Source organism: Callospermophilus lateralis, unplaced genomic scaffold (assembly GCF_048772815.1).
Source record: "Callospermophilus lateralis isolate mCalLat2 unplaced genomic scaffold, mCalLat2.hap1 Scaffold_63, whole genome shotgun sequence".
NCBI lineage: Eukaryota > Metazoa > Chordata > Mammalia > Rodentia > Sciuridae > Callospermophilus > Callospermophilus lateralis.
Window position 1 is genome coordinate 3,410,681 of NW_027514713.1, and position 7,641 is coordinate 3,418,321.

The 7,641-nt window shown below is 46.3% G+C and overlaps 1 pseudogene; it reads right to left on the reverse strand.

Annotated features, from left to right (window-relative positions):
* Positions 1-1,239: 1,239 nt before the first annotated feature.
* LOC143389351 (proline-rich protein 15-like) lies at positions 1,240-1,620 on the reverse strand (annotated as a pseudogene).
* Between the last annotated feature and the right edge of the window lie 6,021 nt (positions 1,621-7,641).

A 7,641-nucleotide genomic window follows, 5' to 3' on the forward strand; every position in this document is an offset into this window, starting at 1 on the left:
AGTGGGAAAAGATCTTGGTGCCTCTTAACAACTAAAATAACTGTCCTGTAATTTGCTGAAAGAAAGTCCTATTCATTTACCCTTCTTCTTGAAGTTCATAATAAAAGCAAACCTGCAAATTTTAACTATGAATGTTTAGGTTGATAGATCTAAAGACTTTGAAATTAGATAAAGACAGACTTTAAAGAAATAAGCTTTAGAAGGGAAAGGATTGGGGCGAGAAGCAGTTTTGCACAAATGAATGAATTTAGTCCATTTGTTTAAATACTTTCAGAAAATTGTTGGTAAGGTAACAGTGAATACTGGAAAGGATATATTTGGATTTACTCTATGAAAATGCACTGAAGTAAAAGGAGAATTGAGGAATAATGAACTGATACCTCCCTTCCTTGAATGTGGTTAGTAAATTGGAATATCTGGCTAACTGGTTCCAGTTCAGATGTTGCTAGTTTCTGGAAAAGTTCTCTTCCCTGCACCTTTCCTTCAGTAGCTGCTTTGTTGTGTGGCAAATATTAACTCTGTCACCCTGGACTTTGCATGCCTGCTTTTAAGTATGATGAATTTCTGTCTTGGAATGGAAAAAAAATACAGAAGTCACCTTAAGTCTTACAGTGGAACAATTTTAATAATCCACACTAAAATATGTTGTTCGGTTTTGTAGTTCCATTTTTGAAGCAATACTGCCTCACTTTGAAATGCTTCTACTTACTGCTTCTTCCCTCCCCACCCCTTCACTTAAGGTGTAAGTCTATGGAAGTATCCCTGAAGTGCATTTCTCAGGCATTAAAAAACAGCACTGAGATCTGATGTTCACAAGAAAGTCTTCAGAATGTTCAATAAGAGCAGCCTTCCTCATTTGAGGGCTGAAGAGTTCAAGTTCAGCTACTTTCTCTGAAAGAAGGCCCCCTCCATCACTCTCACTCCCATAGATGACAAGAACAAAGGCAAATGCCCCAAAACAGCTTCTTGGAAAAAATAATAATTTTGCCAAATTCCTCAGAGACATGTATCTTCTCTTACAACAAATAAATACTTAATGCATCTTTGAGCCATGAAATATTGAGAACTCAATTGACACTTCAATTTCCAGAAAAATAAAATCTTGGAGGCCTCGGGTGAATATTATGAATATGGTGGGGTGAGACACCAAATAGGGGGCTGGGTCCAAATTCTCAGGTATGGAACTGGGTTCTGGGGTTATTGTGGGAAAAGAGACAAGCCTTAGAGTGCTCACTCCAGCTATTGCTTGTCCTCCTGGGCATCATCAGGGAAGTCTGCCTCCTCTGGGGACCTGTCTCCCTCTGGAAGCAGCGTGGCACGCACTTTCCTCTTCTCCTTAATGTGGCCAGATCTCGAGATCTTCAAATTGCAGCGGCTGTTGCCAGACTTCTCCCCACACAATTTGTCTGGCTTGGGGGACTCGCTGGCGCCCGCAAGGACATTGGGGTGCTGGTTCTCTCGGGAGCTGCTAGTTCATTCTGGGCTGGGAGGGTTGGGCTCCTCGGGGTCTGGCTGGGCCAGAGGCTGTGCCCCCACAGTGGCTTCCTTGCTTTTCTTCTTGGTGTTGGTTAGCGATTTCCACCGGGGCCCAGAGCTGCCCGTGCCACCGCTGTTGGTCATGGTCCGCCAGCCGGGGACTGGGGCGCCCCTCGTGGGGAAGGACTTCAACTGCAGCGGCCCTCACTCCCGATGGTCTCTCCCCACCTCTTTTCCAGGCTTCTATGCGGGCTGCGGGATGGGAGCCGAGGCAATCCCTATACTGGGGAAGAAAACACAACTTGGTTAATGGGTTGGTCTAAGTCGCGAGTGCCCGCAATTTCCTTTCTTCCCCTGCACTCCACCTGGCACCCAGCGAGATCTGAGCTCCCCAAGTTCGGAGCCACGTGGCCCCCATGAGGCACCGCCACACCTCCTGCAGTGCCGGCAGACTACTGACCTCCAGGGCGGCACCACCAGGTCTCTGGGCAGATCCTTGAGCTCTGGGCCTCAACCTTTGCTTCCAGGGAGAGCTCAGTGGTTACCGTGTGAAGGGCACCCGGGCAAATCCAGCCATCTGGATCAAGCGGGCTCCAAAGGGAAAATGTCCTGTCCTGTCCACACTGTCTGACTGTAGAGGGACGCCCATAAAGGATCCACCTTGGCTAGAATGACCTCCCTTCCTAGGAGCACCTGGGAGGAGGACGCTGAACCAAGAATAGGAGGCTAGAGTTGAATAATGAGCTTTAGACCACGATCAAATAGACCCAAATTTCCCTCAAAGGTTTTCCCCTAAACACTCACAATCCAGGATCTTTTTCAATGTGATAATACGGGGAATTTATATGCCAGTAAGGAAAAGGGACAAGCTCATACTGGTTTTTTTTTGTTGTTGTTGTTGTTGTTGTTCTGCTTCTTTTAAACTCAGCTTTTAACTGCTTCTGCCTTGTGACTTTCAGAGAAGCACGTCTAGACTAACTTCCCGTGAAAACTGCCATCCTACTCTTCCTTTTATTCCCCAGTGACCAATGTAGCGTTTTCACAAAGGTCGCTCCCGCCTACTGCTGTGATGAAGTCAAGAGGCAAACGTCCTTACTCCCCTTTCCTTTAGTGCTGTATCAATTATGCACCGAGTTGTCTGTCTGTACTATCAACTCATCTATGGAGAATTTTAATTAGAATTAAAGGTTTCTGTTCTTTTTCTTGCTCAATTCCATCCTCCAAAGGAGAGAGCGCTCAACTACAAACTCCAAAACTATTTTCTTTTTCTCCAAGCTTTTAATAGCCCCTCTGCGGAGCAAAAAGGCTGCTTATTAACACTTAGGTGCTAATATTGAAAGCTCAAATTTTCTGCCCACTTTCTGGTACACTGTCTCTCCAGCACTGCTTCCACGATTGCGTAGGATTCACTTGAGCTCATTTCCAGGTTTCTGCTCTGCTTGGTCTCAGCCCATGCGCCCAGCACTCTTGGGATTTGCCAGTGCGCAGGAGAGAAACTTCAGCAGTGTTTGTTTTTAGTAGTTCTCCTCCCGGAACTACCAGGGAAAGAAAGTCCCAAAGCCTGTGGAAGGCGACCCAGTGGCCTCGGATGCTCCCCTAAACCGTGGCACCAGCTTCTCCCCAGGATGCCCCCAGGCATACTTTGGCTGGGACTTTGAAAACAATAAGAAAAAAAATGGCCAAAAGTTCCTTCGGTACAAAAGGCACCCACGCCCTCAAGCACAATTGGCAGTAGGGTCTGCAAACATCCCACTCTCTACAACTTTGCAGATCAGAAAAGCACCCCCTCCTCCAGGTTATTTACTAATGGTGGTGGTGGGTGGTCCCGGTGCAGCGTTCTGTCCTCCACACTTTATTCTACAGAATTTCCAGAAGTATAAACTTTGTGTGCACCAAAGGCCTTGTGTAAATTGTGCAAGAAAAAAAAAATTGCAAATTACTCAAAGGTCTGAAGAGTGCAGTTCTTGAAATCTCTCAGCTCACAACTTCCCTTTCGGTTCCAGAAGGTGAGGGACTAGGCAGCGCGGGGCAGCACCCCAGGGTGCTACCGCGCCTCCAGGTTGTCTGGGCGGTCGAAGAACTACCCCGGTAGCTCACCTGCTTGGTTCCAGGACACCACGGGCCCGCTCAGCACTCATGACCGAGATCACTAAGGGGACACGCTCGGGGTACCTGAAGTTGGGGCTTGGTGTCCCTTCGCGTGGTCTTGGAGGGATTCCGTTGCTGGAAACCGAACCAAACAATCCCTGCAGCAAAGCTTAACTAAATGTTGCTGTTGGTCTCTGGCACCTCCAACTTCTGAGCAGTGTGGAGGCAGCCCTGGCTCAGTCGGGTCTGAGGGACTGTCGGATTCTTTGCCCCAGTTGAAGAACCAAGCAGCCTCGCCTGATTAAGTAGCTTTATATTCTAAGGCAAGTCCCTCTTCCTGGATAGAACCGCTCGGGAAGCGCCCCAGAGGTGGGACCCCAGCTGCTAGCTCTGGCGCATTAAGCCTTCCTACGCTTTGGTAGGAATGTGAAAAGACATCTGCCCACCTTCTGGTTATTCGCCAAGTGATTGGAGAAACCAGAACCCAGCGGCAGCGGAGGGGTGGGGGGTGGGGGACAGGAGGCGGTCACCGCTGGTAGGCACTTCGCGTTCCCGCCCTTCAGGGGACGAGATTGGATTTATTACCAAGTAGGAGTGGGTCCAGCAAGCGGTGCAGCACAGCTTTTCTCCAATCAGACTCCACAAGGGTGGCGCCAAGGGGACGAGATTGGATCTGGTCGCAGACGTGGCGCCACCCTTGTGGAGTCTGATTGGAGAAAAGCTGTGCTGCACCGCTTGCTGGACCCACTCTTACTTGGTAATAAATGGTGGAGGCTTGAGAACTGAAGACCGAGACTGAAGGTGGGCTCTTTGAATAAATGCTACGACAGCTCTCCCTTTGCCCCTACCCGGATTTCTAACCGCCTCTGTCCACCGCTACCTGGGTCCGGGAATCCCAAGTTTTGTGACTCACAGGGGGCTGATTCACACTCGGGAAAAATGTTGGGGAATTTCAGGCGCCCTTAGTTAAAAGGCTATAACATTATTAACCAGCTTGCTGTTGACAAGCGGGTGCTGTTACGTGCTTGATTCTTGCATTTAATCACAGTGTTAGTATGTAATCTCTGGTGTTGCAGCAGCCTTATTTCAATAGTGAGGCATATTGCAACAGGGGGGCCACAGGCATGTGAATAAAAGACAATATGCTACGGATGAGGGCATGGGAATGTGGAAAGTATCTTGGTCCTAGATAATGACAGAAAGCCCCTGAAAGAACGGTGGAATCACTTACCTCCAGATTCCTATTTCAGTGAGATAATACCTATCTCTATGATTTAACCACAGATCGAACAAAATTTTCAGTTAGTTGCAACCAAACACATTCCTACTTGATACAGACTATAATAGTTACAGGAAAACATGCTAATGTTCAAAAAAAAAAAAAAGAGGAAAAGTAATGTCACTTTTTTTGGGACCAATCTGAAAATGTCTTCACATTTTCCAACAGATGGAAGATTTAGTGAAATGTTTACTAGAGGACAAGATTTTAGAGGCAGGGAAAGCATCTGTGAAATAGGGCACTTTCATTAAAAAGGTGTGGAGGTTAGGGAAGGAGGAGGTAAAAGAAAGCAAGTAGAGCTGGTATAAATGAGCTGGGAGCAAAGTCCAAAGGATGAGCATCATCAGACTGTAGAGGCATTGTAGCAATTGGGTTTTTTGTTAGTTTGTTTTGTGTGTATGTTTTTAGTAGCAGGGATTGAACCCAGTGCTGCTTAACCACTGAGCCATAGCCCCAGCTCTTTTTATATTTTATTTAGAGACAAGTTCTTGCTGAGTTTCTCAGGGCCAGGCTAGCTCTGAATTCATGATCCTCCTGCCTCAGCCTCCTTAGCTACTGAGATTATGTGTGTGTGCCACTATACCCGGCTTGGACCTTTTTTAATCTATAAAATTTTTCATAACCTCCCTATACCAAAATATAAACATACACAGAGGCATGCACACACACACAGGCACAGAGTTTTTTTAAAAAAAATACAGTTATCATTTTCTGGCTACAGATCCAGGAGTCACGCTGCCGATTCTAGAAGGAGCGCTTGGTCTGTTCCTACCGTTCTGTGTTACTCAGACATCACAAAGGGAAAATGTAAAGTTGACTGATCTATCCAATTAATAATAGGCAACTCCTAATGTTACAGTATTTAAATATGCTCATACTGGACATGGCTTACATTTGTTAATATTTTTGTCTTGTCCTCTTTGCTTTTCAAAAATGTGTTGCTGATTTGAATATGGAAGACTTTTTTTCTGTTTTAAAATTAAATCACAGCTTTCTCAGGTAAACCTTTAAGTGAATAAATTAATACCCTCAAAGATAACAGACAGCAAATTCTTAGAAGGTAAACATTGGTTACTAGGCATTAAAATCAGAAATTTCTAGACATCAGCCCTGGTTTTTTGCTCTCCTAGCAAACCTGGCATTGTCTGAGAGGCGGGGAAATTACTTATATGACTTTGAAGCCTGTGTAGTGGGAATGGGCAAAGTTTTATAAACTTTTAGACTGTGGGCACTGCAGCCAAGCATGGAATCGGGATCCACTTGCTATAGCATCTCACCTAGAACTCTGCCGGGTTCACAAACTATAGTCATAAAGTGCTGCTGATCATTTCAGTTGTGCACATTGAGCATGTGCCCTAAGCACTTGCAGAGGGGTCCTGTGAAGTCTCTCTGCACAATTCAGTTCACACCAGCTGACTTTTCCTGCTGGCATACCCTTTGTCCCTTTGGTTCTGTGGCCCCTTTTACTAAGTCATAGGTTTGGAAGTTCTCAGCCTCTCGGTTCACACTTCACCAAATAGCCATCCAATTTCTTTGTGAAGAGTGCTGGTGACAATAACCTCACTACCTCCCCAGGTAGTTATTCTGCAGGAGAGCAGTGGTGTGTCTCTGCTGGAGCCTCTTCATGCAGCACACTCCTTGGCCCTGTTTCCCTCTCATTGGAGCCCAACCTCCTGGTCAGCACAGGTCTCAGACAGGTCGTCTATACTCACTGCAGATAAAACCTTTCTCTCTCTGACCCACTGCCATCTGACATCTGTCCACCACTTCCAGTAACGTGGCTTCTGTAAGGTCCCGGATTTTGAGGCCATTTGTCAGTCTTCATTCTTTCCCCCCTCTGCACCATCAAGGCTGTGGACAACTCCTTAAAGCATTCCCTGTTCCAACTTTCCTTCTTTTTCACCCTAGCTGCTCCATCCTATTTCTTTGCCAGCTCCTCCTCTTCCTTCCCATCGATGTTACCAATATAAACTGAGGTTTTCGAGCTGTTATCTTGAGGTGAATATCATGATGGGTGCTTTCTGTCTATTGTTTTGTTCACAATGTGACTACTAGCTACTCTAAGTGCCGTGACACTCAGTGCAAAACAACCCAGGGTGGGGCAGAGCCAGGAAAAAGCTGTGGCAACCTGAACCAGACTTTGAGCTTACAAAGACTCCATGACATTAGATTTCTTGAGGCTCAAGTCCTAAGTCTTTTTCTGATCATCTTTGCTGTGCTCCAGGGACCACTTACATGAGGGTGACTCTCAGAATTTGAATTTTTAGCTCAGGCTTCACCTCTGAATTCTGGACCTGAGTGTTTACACAGTTCCTTGATATTTCTGCACATGGAACTAAACAAGTGTAAAATACAACCTGCCAACCTCATCTCCCATACCCGTTGTTGCCTTTGTTGCAGAATCCTCTGAGCGAGGGGCTCTGCATCTATGCAGGGGTGCAAACCAGAAACCAAGGTGTCTGTCTCAGTCCCTTTAGGCTGTTATAACAGAATATCACTGACTCAGTGGTTTATAAACAACATGAATTTATTTCTTACAGTCCAAGAGCAGGTGCCACTAGGTTCATAGATGGTATCTTCCTGGTTCATAGATGGCGTCTTCTTGCTGAGTCTCTGTGGATGCCACCTGTGAAGCTACTACACCGGTGAAGCTACTTGAGTGGTCTTTTACTTGAGCCATGGGGGACTGAGGTCTCCCCTTGGGAATGATCTTGGCATTTCTTTGTGTAGACTGCCCAATGCATGAGATCTCTGCCCTCACTCGACTAATGGGACAGTTCTCATAACTCTGGAGTTGG